The sequence below is a fragment of the Erpetoichthys calabaricus genome, chromosome 10 (assembly GCF_900747795.2).
Source record: "Erpetoichthys calabaricus chromosome 10, fErpCal1.3, whole genome shotgun sequence".
NCBI classification, from domain to species: Eukaryota; Metazoa; Chordata; class Cladistia; order Polypteriformes; family Polypteridae; genus Erpetoichthys; species Erpetoichthys calabaricus.
Window position 1 is genome coordinate 146,580,355 of NC_041403.2, and position 19,653 is coordinate 146,600,007.

General features: G+C 40.9%; 1 protein-coding gene across 1 annotated transcript in view; it reads right to left on the bottom strand.

The window, feature by feature from the left end:
- Positions 1–3,278, bottom strand: part of si:dkey-43k4.5 (potassium voltage-gated channel subfamily S member 1) — a 34,314-nt gene extending 31,036 nt beyond the window's left edge. The window contains exon 1 of the mRNA XM_028812038.2: positions 2,850–3,278. The gene's annotated coding sequence lies outside the window, so the exon portion shown is untranslated. The remainder of the gene's footprint in view (positions 1–2,849) is intronic.
- Positions 3,279–19,653: the final 16,375 nt, after the last annotated feature.

Below are 19,653 nucleotides of genomic sequence, written 5' to 3' on the forward strand. Positions count from 1 at the left end.
GTCTACCACGGTACGACACATTTGATAAAGGCTATATAGCTGACAGGTTGTGTCTCTAACCTTTCTGTTTTTCTGAAGAGTGCATGGAGTCTGTGTCTATTTTTTGTTTTGTAGTTTCGATCTTCTGCAGAAGCCCACTGATGCAGTCCTTCACCGACTCCATTGCTTATAAAAAGAGCCTGGGTTATTACAGCCTGACTAAACAACATGAGCCCGGTGTCTAGCAAGAGCATCATATGATTCTTAACCTTTGGATTTCATTTAAATGTTGTATCCCTCATGTGAATATGTACAACATCTAAGGGTTTGGATGCCCTGTAACCAAAGGCTCTTCCCGACACAACAATTTCATTTGCCCCTGGAGATGCAGGGCTTGCATCTTCACTCTCTGTATGGAATTTAACATTCTAGGTATTCCGGTTTCCTCCCGGATCCCAAAGAAGTGCACACTAGGATAACTGCTGCTTCTAAACAGGCCCATTCGGGTGGATGGGTGTGTTTTGTGTGAATGGGTCCTGCAATGCCCAGTGTTGGTTCCTGTCCTGTGCCTGCTGCTGCAGGATGGGCTCTGCCTCCCTGCAACACTGCAAGGGAGTACATGAGTATCTGCGGAGGTTACCCTGGTTTCTGTGCTTGTAAATCGGAAGTATGCCAGAAGTAGTGAACTAGTGAAAATGATAATGTACTGCACATGTTGAACGTACACGACTCTCTGCAGTAGACTACTAGCCAACCTGCAAAACAGCAGCAGTAGTATTGTCATGCGTATAAAGTACACTGGAATTCTTTCTTGCATTTCCAACCAAAAGTCTTGCACAGTTAGTTTCTATTTCGAGACGCTGTTTGTATGATATCTATTCCAGGGAGACCCTACAACTCCAGCAGATAAAGAGTTCAAGGAAGTAAGCAAAGGATGGGCTCAAGGAAAACTATGAGATTAGATAGTTGGAAGAAGGAAAAAAAAAGCAAGAAAGAATGCAGTTTACATTCTAAATAAAAGGTATTCATATTCACTTCTACACATTTTATCATCTCCTTAAAAGAAAAAGTTAATGGGTCAGGATAGTTATGTATATCATAGCTACCACAAAAAACTCCTTATAAATGGATTCCTGAGAGAAAAAGTAATTATCTTTGAAATGGTTGTGAAAAAAAAATTGATAAAGTAAAGCATTACTCAGCGGGTGTGAAGGTTCAGCATGCAAATTATACTCTGCAGAACAGCAACTATACTGTATATCTAAGGGGAGCCGTGACTTGTAAGCTGTACTTTGTTGTGCAAATTAAATTCTGTTTTCTCTAATCTTTCTCTGATCAGCACTTAACATAACCATCCATTTATGCGAACTTACTAAAAATATCCCCCCAAAGGCTTAAATTGTGTTGTGATGAGTTGTATTACCCATTAAGAGTCTGGTAATTTATACTGACATTTAGCTTGAAGCCATGATGGCATTTAACACAACAGCAACTGTGGCCACTGCATGCCAGGGCTAAGCCAGGTCATCCTCCTCTGAGGCGTCACCTTAAATCATCAGCACGCTCTAAAAACAAACAAAATAAAATAAGAAACAACCCGACATTCTAACAGCCACCCACACACACACACACACACACACAAAGGATTTTGGAAAGAAGGGGAAAAACTGAGATGCAACTGCACACATTTCAGTCCCATTTCTGCACTGGGTTTCATAAGTCGTGACTGGTAACAGGGCAGAATATTAATTGGCATGGGAGGAGAACAAAAATGTCCTACAAGTTTGAAAGTCATGAACGTCTTCATTATTATTTGGTACAATTTTCTAGTCTGGTAATCCTGAATTGTACAAAGTTTGGTCAAAATATGGATGGCTGGACTATGTCTTCATCCAGCCACAGTGATGAACTTCTTCTTATATTTATTTCTTCTGAAAATGTGCCCACTGTCAGCTCGTTGTTTACCAAAGATCTAATGCACTTCTCGATTCAAATGGAAATTGATCACAATTTTTGTTAATATGCACAGAAAAGTGAAATGATATGGTTAATTCTGACTAATGCAAAGTTTTGAGCTGTTCATTTCTTCTTATTTAATTTCCACTCCCTTTTTAATTATCCTGCAGTGGCCTCTCCAGTGAATGGACTGGGGGGGCTTTAAAGTAAAAATGTATATAGTACTGTACTTCATTTTCCTTTTTCTTCCCCATGCAAGTGTCTCTCTTTCCTGCCTTTAATAAATACAATGTATCCTAGTGTTAACCCATCACTTTTCTTGCTGCTTTCTCCAGTTTCTTTTCTCACTTGCATTTCCCCGGTCACGTTCACCCTTCCTTCTCTCTGTTACCTGCGTTTGTCTCGCTTCATTTTCTGCATTTTAGACTATGTTTTCTACTCTCAGTCCCATCACTAGTTTTCTTCATTTAGTTCTTCTTCTAGACGGAACTCACTCCTCATACAAATACTCTCATTATTTTGCGCTCCATGAGTAAAGTTGGTCAATAATTCAGCGCCCAGAGGCTCTCAAGCCAGAATCACTGGGCTGGAAAATCTGAAGTGAAACACACAGCTGATATACATAGAAAAAAAGAAGAAGAAGAAGGCGAAAAAGCCTGACATCCCATTGCACGCTGCATGCCGTTTTAACATATCCCTGAAGTACTAAAGGGTTCAATTTTAAAGTTAGCCAAAGCTAAGAATGAGTGCAACGACTCGTCGTCACCTTAAAGCGTTCGCTACGAAATGCAATTAAAAAAGGGCGTCGGTTAATTGGTAGAAATAAAGTAGCGAGCCGCTCACAACCCCACCCGGAACACGCACCCTGTACCCATCGGAGTTCGGGAACACTTTGTAGTGGTCCTGGTACTCACCTGACAAGACCGATCGCTACCTCTGCAGCGTCTTTCTGCTTCTGTGCCCATTCCAGTGCCCGGAGAAGCTCACGCACGTGCCATTGAATAGGCTCTCTCTCTCTCTCTCTCTCTCTCTCACTTTCTCTCTCTCTGCATCTCCCCCCCCTCTCTGGACGACTCGCGTCTCAGCCGGCTGCTCAGACCTGTCCAGCACCTGTCTTCTCAAACGCTGGACGAGCAGTACCACACCCCGAGCTTCATCGTCATTTTCCTTGAAGGACTTCCAAGGGGTGGGGAATGTCTTACCGTCTCGCGCAATTCGTGCAGTGGCGTTTGCCAACCCAAGCCGCCGCCTCAGCCAGAGCTGCGCCTGACAGCCGCCTTAAGAAATGGGTGGTGCCCTTAGTTCAAATGGGACGTGCGCAAGGTGACCGAGCGTTACAGGTGGCGTCGCTTCGTTTGGTTTAGGATGTCCGAGAGCTTTAGACCGGTACGCGGAATCCAGCTAAAGGTACGTGTGGTGATCTGCCTGTCAGAGGAAACTGGAACATGACATGCAAAATTAACATGGAAAGTGCCTTCAGTCTAAATAAAGACCAGAAACTACGAGCTGCACAAATGCAACACCAATGAAGGACGTGAAAATATGTAGGTGACAGTAAAGAAGAGGTGCAATGCTTACATCCCAGTCTGCCCGGAAAATGAGCAACTGGCTATTCTGGAGCTAACCCGACGTAACCGCTAACTTGAGCTGTCTCTCGGTATAAAGCCGGGGAGCCTGTGTGCACACGGGAACAATTTAGACCCACTTAATCAACTGTGTTTACAAGAAATTAGAGGCCAAGAGAGCACCCACGGGAGAACATGGATGCTCCACAGAGAAAACACAGCAGCTAACAGGGTCTAACCATTATGGGTCGGGCACACTATACAGCAGGGGTTCTTAACCTGAGGTCCGTGTGAACCCTTTGGGGGCTGGTGGGGTCGCATGGATGGGTTTCAGGGGGTCCGTGAGGATCAGATAAAAATGAACATTTATATTCACTATACAGTCTTGTACTGTTGATTTAGCGTAGATGTAGTAGTAAAAAAAGTAGTAGTAATAGTTGAAAACGTAGTAGTACAATACAATACAATACAATACAATACAGTTTATTTTTGTATAGCCCAAAATCACACAAGAAGTGCCGCAATGTAGTAGATTATAATTATGAGTGGCCATTACTTTTTGCATAAAAAAGGAGTATTTTTTTTAGATTGTTTAAAGTTTAATAATACTTTGTGTATGTAATATATGTATGAAACAATCAAATCTCGATAAATAAAGTACATTATATTCATTGCATGCAAAGTTGTATTTATGCGAATATTTCTGGGGGAGGGTGTCCATAGCTTTCATCAGACTCTTAAAGGAGTCAGTGACTCAAAAAAGGTTAAGAATCACTGCTCTACTGTGGCCCCCATAATGTTTGGGTCAAAGACACGTTTTTCTTGATGTACCCTTTGGCTCCATGATTTTGTGGACTTTCATTTAACAATTTGCTTGTGTTTCGGTCACACCATATAGAAATGATAACTGTTTTTCTATACGGTTTCCTCCAAATCAGGGCACCATCATGTTTGGGACGTAACACTGGTAGGTATATTAAAGCAGTCACATTTAATACTTCTGCGGTGGGTTGGCACCCTGCCCGGGATTGGTTCGTGCCCTGTGTTGGCTGGGATTGGCTCCAGCAGACCCCCGTGACCCTGTGTTTGGATCCAGCGGGTTGGACAATGGATGGATGGATACATTTAATACTTTGTTGCAGATCCCTTGCATGCAATGACTGATTGAAGTCAGCAATTCACAGACATCACCAGGTGCCGAGGGATTTCTTTGGTGATGTTCTACCAAGCCTCTAATGCAGCCAATCTTCAGCTCCTGCTTGTTTTGGGGACTTGTCCCTTGGCATTTTCTCTTCAGCATACACAAAACAAAGGGAACAGGCTTGGCCATTCAAGATTTTTCCATTTTCTAGCTTTGAAAAACACCAGGGATGCCTCTGCAGTAAATTTAGGATCATTATCTTGTGGTAGGATGAAGTGCTGTCCAATGAGTTAGGCATTTACTGGAACTTGAGCAGATGAGATGTTTAGATGCATCTCAGAATTTATTGTTCCATCAGCAGTTCCATCATCAATGAAGAGAAGTGTGCCAGTACCTGTGGCCACCATACATGCCCAAGCTGTAACACTCCCACCACCATGTGGTTTGCTATAGATCTCGGGCAGTTCCTTATCATCTGCATACTTTGTTCTTGTCATCACTCTGATTCAGGTTCATCTTTGTCTTGTCTGTCCACTGGACCTTTTTCCAGAATTCTGCTGGCTCTTTTAAGTCCTTTTTCACAAACTATAATCTGTCCATCCTGTTTTTGTGTCTAACTAATGGTTTGCCTCTTGCAGTGTGGCTTCTGTGTTTCTGTTCATGAAGTCTTCTGCTGATAGTCATCACTGACACATCCATATTTGCCTCCTGAAGACTGTTTCTGATCTGTCAGACAGGTGTTTGGGACTTTTTCTTTACCACAGTGAAGTTTGTTCAGTCATCAGCAGTGGAGGTCTTCCTTGCCCTACCAGTCCTTTTATGATTAGTATGCTCACCAGTGCGTTTGTTCTTCTTAAACTTCTTGTAATTCCAGACAGTTGATTTAAGTTATCCTAAAGGTTTTACTGATGCCTGTAATTGCTTTATTCTTGGTTTTCAGCCTCCTAACATCTTCTTTGACTTCCATTGACACAGCTCTTGTCCTCATGTTGAACAATGGCAGCTACAGACTCCAAATGGTAGAAGCAAGCATTGGTATTTTATGAAACACACCTGAGGAGTAACAAACACCTGTAATGCCTATTGTCCTAAACATTATGGTGCCCTGAAAAGGGGGGGGGGGGGGGGCACTTATGCAAATACCCTTAAATCAAAGTCTGCAATATGCACTTTAATCATATCTAAATTGTTTATTTTGTACTTTTTGACAGTAGAGTAGAGGGATAAATCAAGGAAAAATGTGTCTTTGCCCCATACATTATGGAAGACACAGTATGTGTTATGAATAAGAGCTGAGGAAGAGGGTCCGCCAGATAGGAAATGACACCTGAAGGAAAGGAGGGCTTGACAGTCCAGAGAACCTCAGAACTCAATCTGCATGACAGAGATTGCAGTCTTAAAAATAATGGTTCTTTAATAGCATTTTATGTTTCTTTACTGGTTTGTGTATTTCCTCATAGAGTTATTGCTTGACAAGGCACCATTTCATTTTGGGAAGTGTTCTTTGCATATGAAGTTGGTGCTTTGTGCTTTGAAAAACTCCCTAATATGTAGAAAAAAAAGCCTGAAATCATTAATGTATGGTAGACTATCTAGCAGGACACTAACAGATTAAGGAAGCCTGGACATAACCTGTGTTACATACACAGGCAGCATGAGGTCTTTTAAAATTATGACCCATTGGTACTTCACAAATCAGTTTCAACCAATTCATGGTTATTTACTCTAAGGAACCTGTTACAGATCTATATACTGTACATAAAAGTTTTTTTTTTCTGGAACCTTCCTGTGGATGGACCACTTAGGAACCAAAAAATGGTTTCCCTATGGCATCGCTCTGAAGAACTGCTCTGGCACCTTTATTTTTAGGAGTGTAGTCAGTTGAGTATTCGTGCTGATGGGCTTACAAAAACTCCAGATGTAATAATTGGTTTAAAGTAATTGGAGACATGCAGGTTAGGTGCGTTGGCGATCCTAAATTGTCCCTAGTGTGTGCATGGTGTGTGGGTGTGTGTGTGTGCCCTGTGGTGGGCTGACACCCTGCCCGGTGTTTGTTCCTGCCTTGCACCCTGTGCTGGCTGGGATTGGCTGCAGCAGACCCCCATGACCCTGTGTTAGGATATAGCGGGTTGGATAATGGATGGATGGTTGGATGGATGGATGGATGGGTGGAGAAACCATTAGAGCCAAGCATAGTAGTGTTGAGAGTATCTGTCAAGAAATTGATTGAAGTTTTCACTCATTACATTTAGGTAATGGCCATCAAGTCAATGAAGCAAATTGTCATCTTTGCAATTTGCGCTTGATTTGATGCTGGGAGGATTCTGGTTAAGTCAGGAAGAAGCTCCAACATTCGGTGCCATTTGTGTACTGGACATGGCTAAATCAGTCACATTAAGTAATTTACAATTTATAAGCATATGAAGTACACTGTGAAGATAATATCCCTAAAATTCATTCCTGTTAGAGTGTGGGGTTGGACGGCACAACACCGTGTACATAATAGATGGCTACATTTCCATAAACTGATCTAAACTGTTGCCAAAGATTACATTGAAGTGTAATGAACTGCTGTTGGAACTTTTCCAAAACTTTGAGAGTTGAAAGCCACCAGGCCATTTAAAGACATCCTTATCTGAATGCAGTTTCTCTTGAGGCTCTGAAATATTTGGAAATCCAACAACCGGGAATCTACATCTAATGTTCAAGAGCTTTCTGGCTGCATGTTACCAGAAATGGATTGATGGAACTTAATACAGCTGACTAGCACAAATAACTGCTCTCTGGATGCTTTGATGGTCTGCAACTGACTTGTTGAGGTTTCTTAATGAAGATAATAGCACACTGGAATTAGAAGTGCCCACAGTGTGCTCTTCTTACATATAAACGTCTATGTGTGGAAGTGTGTTTGTCTGTCTGTCCGGCCCGGAAGTGAGAGGCTCCAGCATGAAGCTCAAAGAGCCGGCAAGGTGGCCCCAAGTTAGCGAGTCGAAAGAAGACAGAAGTATGAGGCTACAACATGAAGCTGAAAGATAGTGACTCCATCGCCAAAGTGAAACCTCCGAGGAAGGGCAAACTCATTTAGCCCCTGATAGACAAGGGGGGTAAGCACATCCGCAAAACGAAACTGCCGACTCTGCATTTCAATTTTTTTTCTGACCATTTCAATAGTTTCTAGGAGCCCGGGCTTTTTACAGCACAGGCTTACAGAGCTAATATCATGTCCTTACCTCATGCAAGTAATCATATTGGGGTGATCATCATTTCTTTGAATGATGAGTAGGCACACAGTCATTTTTCAAACTGACAAACAGTTTAAAGTTAGTCCTTTTGTTTATATTTTTGTTTTCTTGTCTTCTTAGGGAGTCAGGGCTGGATGGTGGTCAAAAACAGAGTATGTTAAAGTCCATTGAGGCATTCCTTGAGTGATTTTTGGACTATACAAGAAATAAATTGTTATTATTGTTGTTATGATCAACTACACTTTGAAGGCATCTCCACTGAGAGACCATCTTATAGTTCCATTCATCCATTTTCCAAATCCATTTAATGTTGGCGGAAATTGGAACCTAGCGTGACAGGAACATTACATATCATTTCTGGCTTGAAAGAAGAATTGGTCTATCTCATTCATTTCCCAGACTTGCTTATTGTAATACTAGGGGGCTCTGCCCCCTGCTCGCTTCGCTCGCCAACCCCTGGTCTTGGGTAACCCGAAATAGATTTGAAAGAGATTATTGTCGGCGTAACTCGAAATACATTGATGAATGTATGCGATATGTGCCTGCATTGCTTGCGGCATTTCAGATGCGCGCTGTAGGCGCCAGCGTTCATTGATTATATCCAGGCGGGCTCATGTTTGTATCTCCGTCAGTTGTGGTCTTTCGTTTTGAACCGTGCCTGCTTTGCTTCCGCAGTTTCTGATGTGCGTTGTAGGCGTCTATGTACATTGTATTTGTTCATGTGGAGCTGTTTGGTTTTGGAGCCGAGACAGTTTTGCTTCCGCGGTTTCAGACGCGCATTGTAGGCGCCTACGTCTATTGTTTTTATCCATGCGGGCTCACTTTTGTAGCTCCGTTAGTTGAGCTGGATCGTTTTGGAGCCGTGACCGTGACTCCATTAGTTATCCGTTGTCTACCGTTAGTAATATGGATAATTGCACTTACTGTTAATACAGAGCGTTTTCTGTGGTTGTACCGTTAATAATGCATCACTGTAATGTGATTCACATATGCTATATGGTTTGGATGTGTGAGGATGCTGTACGTTTAATACGGAGAGTTCGTGGCGCGTCGTTGCTTCATGTCCTATTCAGAAGCGCGTTTTGGATGCCTGCGCCTTTCGTACTTTCCCGTGCCTTCCGTACTATCTTTGTGGACCTGTGGGGCCTCCGTAGCCTCTTCCTTTTGACTCTCGGGTGCAGCGCAGAATCCTCTTTTTTGTGTGGCTGTGTCGTTAGTTGTTAGCTATGGGCGCGTTGTTGCTTCATTTCTCATTCACGTTAGTTGAGCTCTTTCATTTTTGGGCCATGACTCCTTCGTTCGTGGTAGATAAGACTTCGCTTGCGGTTTATGAGACGCGAGCTGTAGGCGCCTGCGCAGTACGTCTCATGGTCCCATCGCCGTGTACCTGCGTCCATATCCGGTTTATTCTCGGTTAGTAATATGGATGTTGCTGCAGGAGGTGGCAGAGTCTATTCTGTTAGAAATGGACACAAAGCAGGAAGCATTCCTAGAAGGGATACCAGTTCATCACATGGCACGATCACACATGGCCACCCCTGGTCCATTTATGGCCACTAATCATCCTAAAATACACATCTTTGATGCAGTAGGGACAACCTACACAGACACTGACCGTGCTGGGATTCAAACAGAGCCAAGCTAGTGCTCTTTTCACATTGTGCGTGATGGCTGGTAGATGTCTGGATGTTGGCAAAAATAGCAATGACCATGAAATAGTTTCTTCGTTCCTGATCATGATGTTCTTTGCATCTTGTAAATGATTTATGTACTTTCTTCCCTTGAAGGTGTTGTAACTGAAAAAAAGAAGATGGGATGAAACAATATGCTTAGAAGAGCCATTGTTTCTAATGTATATGATAGCTGGACTGAATATTCGCCTTCAGAAATGGTACGGCAGCATTAAAACTCTTCGAAAGTCTGATGAATGCAAATGGCTTTTACAAAGTACACGTGTGAGTGGAGCATGCATGCAAATGTTAGCTTTTTACAGCTCTTTATCATAAAACATTGAACGTCATTATTTTAAGTCTCTCCTCCATTTGCTTTCAAAAATGCAGTGAATCGATGAAACAACTAGAAAGATGCAATACTTTCTTTGCGGTCATAAAAAAAAAAAAAAAACGTGTATTGATGTATCATATAAGAAAGACCTGTGAGATCAGACATGGTGGAGGTGCAGCCGGGCATCTGCTTATCCTGAGAAGAATAAAAAAATAACAATCCCCAAACACCACAGCTGTCTGTGCATGTAGTGTGAGCGTCACAGCCACAGAGGGGCTAATGCATTTATTAACAGGTAAGGAGAGCAGAGTTGGAATGCCAGATATATTCAGTCTTTTCAATACTTAGCTTGCTTCATTCTAATTTTTAAATATATGGAACATTTAATAGAGAAATTTAATATTAAATCTATTTTGAGAACATAAAGTTCATCTTGTCTTTATTTCTCATTGTTTAGTAACAAACCCAGAAATTCACGAAATAAACATCCCTGAATATCTTTAAGTGTTTATATGAGAGGGTATTGGCCTTTGTGTGCTACCATTTGTAATTCAGTCAGGTTTTGTATTATTCGTGGAAAATCTGTTACAAGTCGACATACGTACGTAAGTTACGGACAGGTTCAAAGGGATGTGTTGTTTTCTTTGACGTCAGCAAGGCTTTCAGATTTTTTTCATTCCACTCAGTCTAATAAATATACACAAGTTACCAAAATCCCCAAAACGTCCAGTTAAATATTTATATTTGTGATCTCATTTTTCTACCTGTTATTAATTTTAACAGGGTCCTCAATGGCAGCTGCCTCACAGCTCTAAGGGGCTCTAAGGGGCTTAAGGGCCGAGGTTCATCCTTGTTCTTCTTTGGGCTGTTTGGTTTCCTTCCATATGCCAAAATCACACCCCTTAGTTTAATTGACATCACTAGTTGGACCCAGTGTAGGTGTGTGCATGATGTGTGTGGCCCCTGCATTGGATTCTGTCTGATGTGTTAGGAATGGGCTCTGTTCCCTCCATGGGCCTGTTGCTGAAAATTCAGAATCAAAACGTTGTTTGATCAGCTTTACTAATAAGGAACACTTTGTGTACATTTTAAACAACATCATCTCTCTAACTTCAAAGAGTGTACACTTTATGATGTATTTCAAAATTGCTATAATAAATTGATCATTTATTTATCCTCATTTTACTCTGTCATTTTTATAATTAGAGTTACGAGAAGCAAAAATTTTGCAGCAGTTGGTTACTGAGAATAGCCAGCCCTGGAATATTCTAGCATATCGAACTGGCTTATATTCATATGATTAGTTTCTATATGTTTATAAGTGGTACATTCTCTGGTACCTCCAGTGTCTTCCCAGATTCCATGCTGGTTGGTTGACTGACAGTGTAAATGGTGTTGCTGTGGTTTTGTACTTTCTGGGCTGAATTGGAATGGTTATTGTATGTTTCAGCCATTGTTCCCCCTGGCTGCTTTTCAAATTCTTGTTTAATGTTTCTTGGCACATTTTTAATTCTATTTATTATTCTTTGCATTTGATTTTGTCTATGTATGTCTGCTTCAATTACATTTCTTGCATTTTTTAAGCAGTTCCTTAAGAGGTTGGGCCACCCGCCCGTCACCACAAGGGACTGTCCTCAGCCCTATAAAGATGGGGCAACCCACAATCCCTTGTGATTTATTTGCATGCACTTGGGAGTTGGTGAGTGTTTCTTTATGATTAGTTCTGTGCTTTTGAGAGTAATTGGATTTTTGAACTTTTTGTTCTGTTCACCTTGGATTGCAGTTGCCAGCAACTCCTTTTTGGCCTTTTGTGCTCCATGGAGCTTATGTTTTGTTCAAAGCATTTTTTGAATAATACCTCTTTTATTTTTAATATTTTGTGATTGCCCTTGTTACTAGCTAGGTTTGAAAGTTTCCTACTCTAGTGGCCATTTTTGGGATATTTCAGGACTTTGTGCTTGGGAAGTCCAATTTATACCTCAGTTGTGCACCTGTGGCTGCTGGGATTTGTCCCATCTCAATATTTGGATGCAGTGAAATACCCAATTCTTATTTCTGCTTTGATTTAAAAACTGTATGTGAGTGAGTTATTATACTCCTTGCATAATATATACATTGCACATTTTTAGATGTGTTCGTATATAATGTGCAAAGCACCTGTTGTAGTAGCCATGTCTGTCTGTCTGTCAGTCTGTCCACATAAAACAATTTGGCTCTCTTTGGACCAATTTGGCTGAAATATGGAACACATATTCTTCAGGGAAATTTGTTAATAAATTTCCAATTTTGTTGAGATAGCTTGAATAGAACGTGCTATACAGAGCTTTAACATTTTCAGAATCTCCCTTTGAAAAGCATTGGTGAATTTGTGAACTCGTCTAACTTAAAACAGAGAAACGTTTTGTGTGACAGTTGTCCCCTAATTGACAAGTCCAGCTCAGTGCTGCATGCATCTTCCTCCTGCCAGTCATTTAAGTCTTAAAAGGTAATTTAACAGTACCCGTGAAAGTATAAAATGCGAGCAAGGAGAATAAATGAATGAAGTACCCTGTGGCATGTGCCATCATGCACAGAGCAAATAAACATTTATTTTGTACTATTTTACACTAACCTTACAGCTCCATTATCTACACATTATAATGATTCATTATTTCACTGGCACTATAGTTTACTAGGGTGACTACATGCTCCAGTGACAGTTACAGTCCCAATTTTAGGCCATGTGTCCTGATAGATAATGGAAGAATATCAAAATGTTGTACAAAACAGTTTTCCACTGAAAGAAACATCCTCACAAAATATTTAGAACAACGCATACAAAACATGAGGGAATACTGCCTCATAACCCAGCTCCCAGTTTGATGTAATCAAAATACATATAATATTTGCTGTCAAAACTCTGACAGAAAATCTTTAATTAAGATCTTGTGTTAAATTTGATCAATAAGCAGATAAAAAACAGAAAGTACTACCATTTATTTATGTCCACATCAAGCACGGTGTGAAATCCTATGCATTCATATGTGAAAGTGTTTTTTTTCCTGTTCCTCCGTTCCATCTCTGATGATGAGGACATCAAGCAGGCATTAAACAAATGAGGATGGACTTTATGTGTGGTTATACATTATACACAAGTGTCCAGGTCTGAGTCTTTGAAACTCTCGTCCTCCAATAATTTACCATCAGAGTGCCACATTCACTTGATATTCATAATGGTCAGTCATTGACTTTCACTTCTGTTAGTACCTAATATTTGTCATAACTGAATAGTTTTGCAAGTCCCATTTCATGAAAATTCCTATAACCAGACATGCTGAAACACAGGTATTTATTTATTTATGTATTAATGGTGCTAATTCTCACTTGCAAATTGTTACTGTATGTGAATACAGTATGGTGTGTGTGTTTATGTATGTGTGAGTGAGAGTGGTCCCTGTGATGGACTAGAGTCCTCTCCAGGCCTGTTCTCGGCCTTTTTCCCAATCCTAGTGAGATAGTCTTTGGCCTCTGGAACCCTGAAATGGTTTGAGAATGTTCTAGAACCTATTGCACATACTGAACTCAGTCCATTGAAGGCTACAGTGCCTGCACAACCCTCGAATGCACCTGAATGTTATGCCATGCATACTTTTTCTAATTTGTTAAGAATTGGGATTGCTTTTGAATGTAAAATGCTTGGGACATAGTAGGTATAAAATCAATCAGGATTTTAAATGGCATTTAGCAGACCCACCTCTATTTTATGCCGATACGCATAATGAATCTGATGCTCTGAGACATTTGGGCTTGTGTATGTTCAAGTAAAGAAAATAATACTTTCCTGGACAGCATGGTTGGCCAGTGGTTACAATAATTGCATTACAGCTCTACAGTCCTACACCACAGCCACTGTCTGCATTTAAGATTCAGATTTACACGGACTTGAGCAGGGCAGAAAATAATCCTGGACTGGCTACCAATCTATTGTGGGGAACAATTATAGGACCAGTTGACATTTAGCATGTCTTTAACTTGTGTAAGGAAAACCCATTCAGACACAGAGAGAAAGTACCAGCTCAAGATGAACAATGCCCAACCTAGGAACTGACCTCAGGACTCTGGAGCACAATGCCACTGTGCTGCCCTTATTGCAAACAGTTTTTGTCCCATCTGCTGTTTAAATGACTGCTATACATCTTTGTCTGGTGAGGGTGTGCCACAGGGAAAGGGGCCCTGAGTTTGATTCTTGCTTTTATTTCCCACAATATCAGATATGTCTTGAAGAATGTAGTCTGCGAAAATCTGTGACACTTGAGTGGAACACTCCTGAGACCTGTGAATGTTGAAGGCTGTGATTCTTGAGACTATAAAAATGGAGACTTGTTATCTGTTCTTTTGGCCATCAGAAAAATGACAGAGTTAAGTCTCAGGTGATTAACAGCTTTTCTTCACTTGTCTGTGCAGTACTCTTAGCTTTAAAGAATCCAGTAGAATGGACATTAAAAACATGTTATTTCTATTGTGCACTAATGTATTTTTCAATATTTACAGCCCACAATTTTTCCATGCAAAAGCTTTTGTCTTAATGTATGATTAATTCTTCAGTTATTTTAATATGCAAGTTCAAAATAGAAATATTAATACTCTGTCAATGTTTCCTGTTCTGGAAGATTCTCAATAAGCTAAGAACAGCTGCTCCTGTAACTTTCCATTAGACTCTTCACTTAGAATTGAACTTGAACACCTATTCACCCGAATCTCCAGTGCTAAATTAACCTGTAAAGAACACACACACATATATATATATATATATAGTATACTGTATACAGTATATATGATGATGGCTCTATCGGTCTGGGTCTACAATGTATGTGCTTGGTTAAGGACTGGGATTGAACAAGTCTGTTTTTGAGTAGCAGTCATTGGCACATCTGCTTCACTTGAAGGCTGGTGATTAAGGTCGGGTGGTCACTCTGTACATTTCCTTCTCTCTCTTTTGTTGGCTTCTTGTCTCTTCGGCAGTGCTGATTCTTAAACATATAGCCTGTCACCAGGTACAATGATTTGCAGCTGTCTCTTCCCAGGTGTCCACACTGATGTCAGTAGTCTTCAGGTCACATTGGCAAACATCACTATATTGCAGTAGTGGTCGTTCCTTAGCTAATTAGGAAATTCGACCATCACATATGCAGCAGATGTGGCATAGCCAGTATAGACGACACTGTGTAAGGAGTCCATACATGCTTGGCATCCTAGCCTGGCCCAGGACTAACTTGTTTGGCACCTGGTCCTTCAAGGAGATCCCCAGGATTGACCCTGGCTCCAAAAATGAAAGCTGTTGAGGCTGTCCTCTTGAGGCATGTATGTTGTCCAGCTCTTGGTGCCACAGAGAAGAATGCTTAGTACACAGGCTCGAAACACTGCAATTTAGTTGGCTTTAGTGAGTTTGTTTTCTTCCCGCACCCTCTTGAGAAGCTTGGCCATGGAAGAATCAGCCTTCCCTATTCACCTGTTGGGTAGAGAGACAGGTTGTTGGAAACCATTGATCAGAGGTATATGAATGCATCTACTATTTTCAAGATGTGGTCACCTGAAGCAGATACTGGGGACTTCACTGACATTGTGGCTCTTGATTTCTGTCTTCTTCGGGCTGATGTGAAGACCAGACTCTTGGCAAGCCTGTACCAGGGAACTGATTATCCTCTGGAGATCAGACTGTATGTGAGATGTCATGGTGTCATCATCAGCAAAGAAACTTTCCTTGATCAGTACCTTTTGCACTTTGGTCTTTGCCCTAAAGTGTGCATTGTTGAAAAGCTTGTGTGTAGGTACACTTTGTCATCAGATGTCCAAACATTTGTCTGACAGTAAGAGGGAAGAAAATCCTGAAGATCGTTGGTGTGAGGACACAGCCCCACTCTATTCCACTTTGGATTGGGAACAGCTCTAAATAAATAGTGTATTTTTTTTATTAGTATTATTATTATAGTATTATTATTTATTTATATATATATATATATATATATATATATATAATATTATATATTATACAAAAAAAATCCTGAGACGAGACTTTCTTCAAGAGATTTTTTCAAGTCCCGCAAGATGAGACTTTTGCCATGAGACTTTTTCAAGTCACGCCCTCCTCTCATTCAAACGTGCCCACGGTCCTCTCACCTCTCATTCGTGTGAATGCTTTTGACAGACATAGTTCCTGCTGTCTCAGCTCTTATAAATTTTAATGTTTTCCTCACTTTAAGTTCTCAATTAACGAAGACGTATTATGTATAAATCTTATTGATGAATTTCATCCCAAAGGGATATCAGCGGAAGAAATGAGTACACGGCCAATCCTAGCACCGAGAAACGAAGTCAAAGAAATTAACGTGAAAACTGTCGATCAATTACATGGCAGATTGGTAGAATGCGTATCAGTAGGCTATGCTGAAACAGTTGGTGGTGATTGTTCGGATGAAAACATCAACTTACAATATCCTGAAGAATAACTATAACCATTAACACCGTCCGGTCTTCCACTATTACTTTTGAAAGAAGGATGTATCCAAGAATGGTAACGTAGTACATCTTTCCAGGATAACATTAGACAACAAAGTAGATCTTGATATACAATGCATATTAAAATGTTAACCGTTTACTGTTAGAAGATCTTTCTCAAAGATAATTAACATATCACAGAGTCAAACATTCAAAAAAGTCGGTTTATTTACTACAGAGAAAGAAACAAAATTCTCTCATGTTGCGCTGTCACAATGTAAGTCCAAACACAGAATCAAAATTCAATGCAATATTAATGAAAATTTAATTCAAAAAATAGTTTTTACTGAAGTCAGTCAGTCAGTCATTCTCCAACCCGCTATATCCTAACACAGGGTCACAAGGGTCTGCTGGAGCCAATCCCAGCCAACACAAGGCGCAAGGCAGGAACAAATCCCCAGGCAGGGCAAACACACACACACACCCCCACACACCAAGCACACACTAGGGACAATTTTAGGATCGCAAATGTACCTAACTTTCATGTCTTTGGACTGCGGGAGGAAACCAAAGCACCAGGAGGAAACATGCAAACTCCACGCAGGAAGCGAACCCGGGTCTCCTAACTGCGAGGTAGCAACACTACCACTGTACCACCGTGCCGCCTGTTTTTACTGAAGTTTTACAGTAAAAGTTTAAAAAAATATTTGCATGTTAATTTCAAAGCCAAACAGAACGAAATCGGATAACACAGCAAAAAACTCTAACACAACATGAAACATAATTTACTTTCAAATTATTACATTTTGCTATTTTTTAATATGGTTAATTACTCGCTGGTCTGTTTAAATTGTACATCTGTATCCACATACGTGAGCAGCAGAACCACAAAGATGCTAGCACGTAGCACAGGCCCGGGGGTTGGTGAGCGAAGCAAGCAGGAAGCACTGCCCCCTAGTATATTTATATAGATATATATTTATTTTTCTAAATATAATATATATATATAAAAAGAGAGATACTGTGACCACTAGGGGATGCCCAGCTTGCCAAAAATCAGGTCTGTTCTTTAAAGTATAAAAATGCAGGTCTCTTTATTTACGCTCCCCAGTTAACAGCGTGAAGTTTATGCATTTCAGATCAGCACATGTGAGACACTTTATTGTTTATTTAGGGAGCAGAAGGAATGGTTATCTTATTTCCACTCTAACCATGCTGGTTTAGGTTAGTTACCATGTGTATCGGGTATCATCCCTGTGCATGTCTCTATTGAAGCAATTCAAGTCTCGTCCTTTAAAGAGAACACAACAAAGTCTGTGTGATTTTCACCGCTCATTCCTCTTTTCATAGCATGTGACCCAAGGAGGTGAAGTGAACTGACTGTTTTAATGCAGCAAGGAGGTGTGTGCTATGCATGGATCCCTAATGCACTTTATGGAATCGCAAAGGCAATATTCTCCACTAGCTCAAACTCTAAAGTGATGTTCTGGGTCACATGATAGATTAGATCCCAGCCTGGAAGTGATTGTAAGGGGACCAGCAGTGTTGAGTAAAAGGTGGTGGTTTGGCGGAGTGGTGGCTCTGAGGCTAAGGATCTGCGCTGGTATCCCGAAGGTTGCCGGTTCAAATCCCCGTCACTGCCAAAAGAGATCCTGCTCTGCTGGGCCCTTGAGCAAGGCCCTTAACCTGTAATTGCTCCTGGGGCGCTGTACAATGGCTGACCCTGCGCTCTGACCCCAAGGGGTATGCGAAAACTACCAAATTCCTAATACAAGAAATTGTATAAGGCGAAACAAAGAACAAAAGCTGTAGTAAGGAATGTTGGATGTACTTTTGTGGAAAAGTGCGTAAGATACCTGTCAGATAATGTCACTGAGGACATGGATTGGCTGAAATCCCGAAAGAGATGAATGATGTTCCCTTAGATAGCCAGGAGGTCATTGATGAATAGAACAGATGGATGAACATCATACTGGGGCCACCATACTGACCCACTGCAAGTTGCACCTTCCAAGTAAGGTGCATTTATATAACAGGTGGTCTCCATTGAACCAATTCTATGACTTCTAAAACCAATCAGTTGCTCTAGTGATGATTTAGGTGTGTCATATTAAAGTGGGATGAATACTTTTGTGATCAATTATTTTGTGTTTAATATTTGTAATTAATTTAGATCACTTTACAGAGATCTTTTTTCACTTTAACATTAAAGAGTTACAAAAAGTTGATTTAAATCCCCTCTGGTTCAATGTGGAGTCAAAACTAAAAAAATAAAACTTACAAGGGAGTGAATACCTTTTTAAAGCACTGTCTGCAGTATATATGGGTGTTTCTAAACAGACCACAGAATCCTTTGCCTGTTTTATTGAATTTTGTTTCTACCGTCTGTGGTTGAGATTTATCTTTTTTATAGTGAAAAATCAGGCAGAATCAATATATAATAAAGTTCCCACATCTACAGGAATTCTGTGTGTTTTATTCAACACACTAAAGCAATTCCCATCAGAGAAAATACAATGGCCTAAAATTCATATGCCCGAGGTATTTCTGTATTAGGAGCGGACCTCCAGTGTCAGCTGAGTAAAGAGAATAGAAATTAGGAGCTTCATCTCAGGTTACGCCTGCATTGACCACAACAGCCTTATAAAAAGCAGATCTATTGTAGAATGTAGCATTTATGTAGTGTGTTTTTATTGTTGTCCAGGATAACTCCTTACACGCTTGGAGTGAAAGGCAAGGATGAAAACATCAGATGTGTGACACTGCTTCTGGTCAGCCTATTCTCATAAGAGTCTTTTTGTTTGCAGTCTGACTATGCAAGATCCCTCTTTTCATCTTTCCACCTGACCTCCTGGAATGTCTTTGTAGGCCACCTTTCCACCAAAACAGAAAGCCATGGCTGTGTTGTAGTATGTAAGTGTGCTTCATACACATTACCCTACTTCAAAGTGACCAGTATCCATCTTACTAACCGAAGGTTGTAAACCGGATATGGACGCAGGGCACATCGAGGCGCACACGCACTGCCGCACTGCACAGAAAACACAGAAACGAGAAGGTTGTAAACCGGATGTCACGCGCACTGCCGCACTGCAACGAGCCTGCCACAGAGCAAAAAAATAAAACCCTGCAACAGAGAAAAAAAATAAAAACAAGGCCGCCAAAGAGCAAAAAAATAGCGCAGGGCGCATTGAAGCGCACGTGTACTGACGCACTGCAACGAGCCCGCCACAGAGCAAAAAAATAAACGAGAGGATTTGAAGGTTGTATTACAGTACGGAAACCCCAGAGG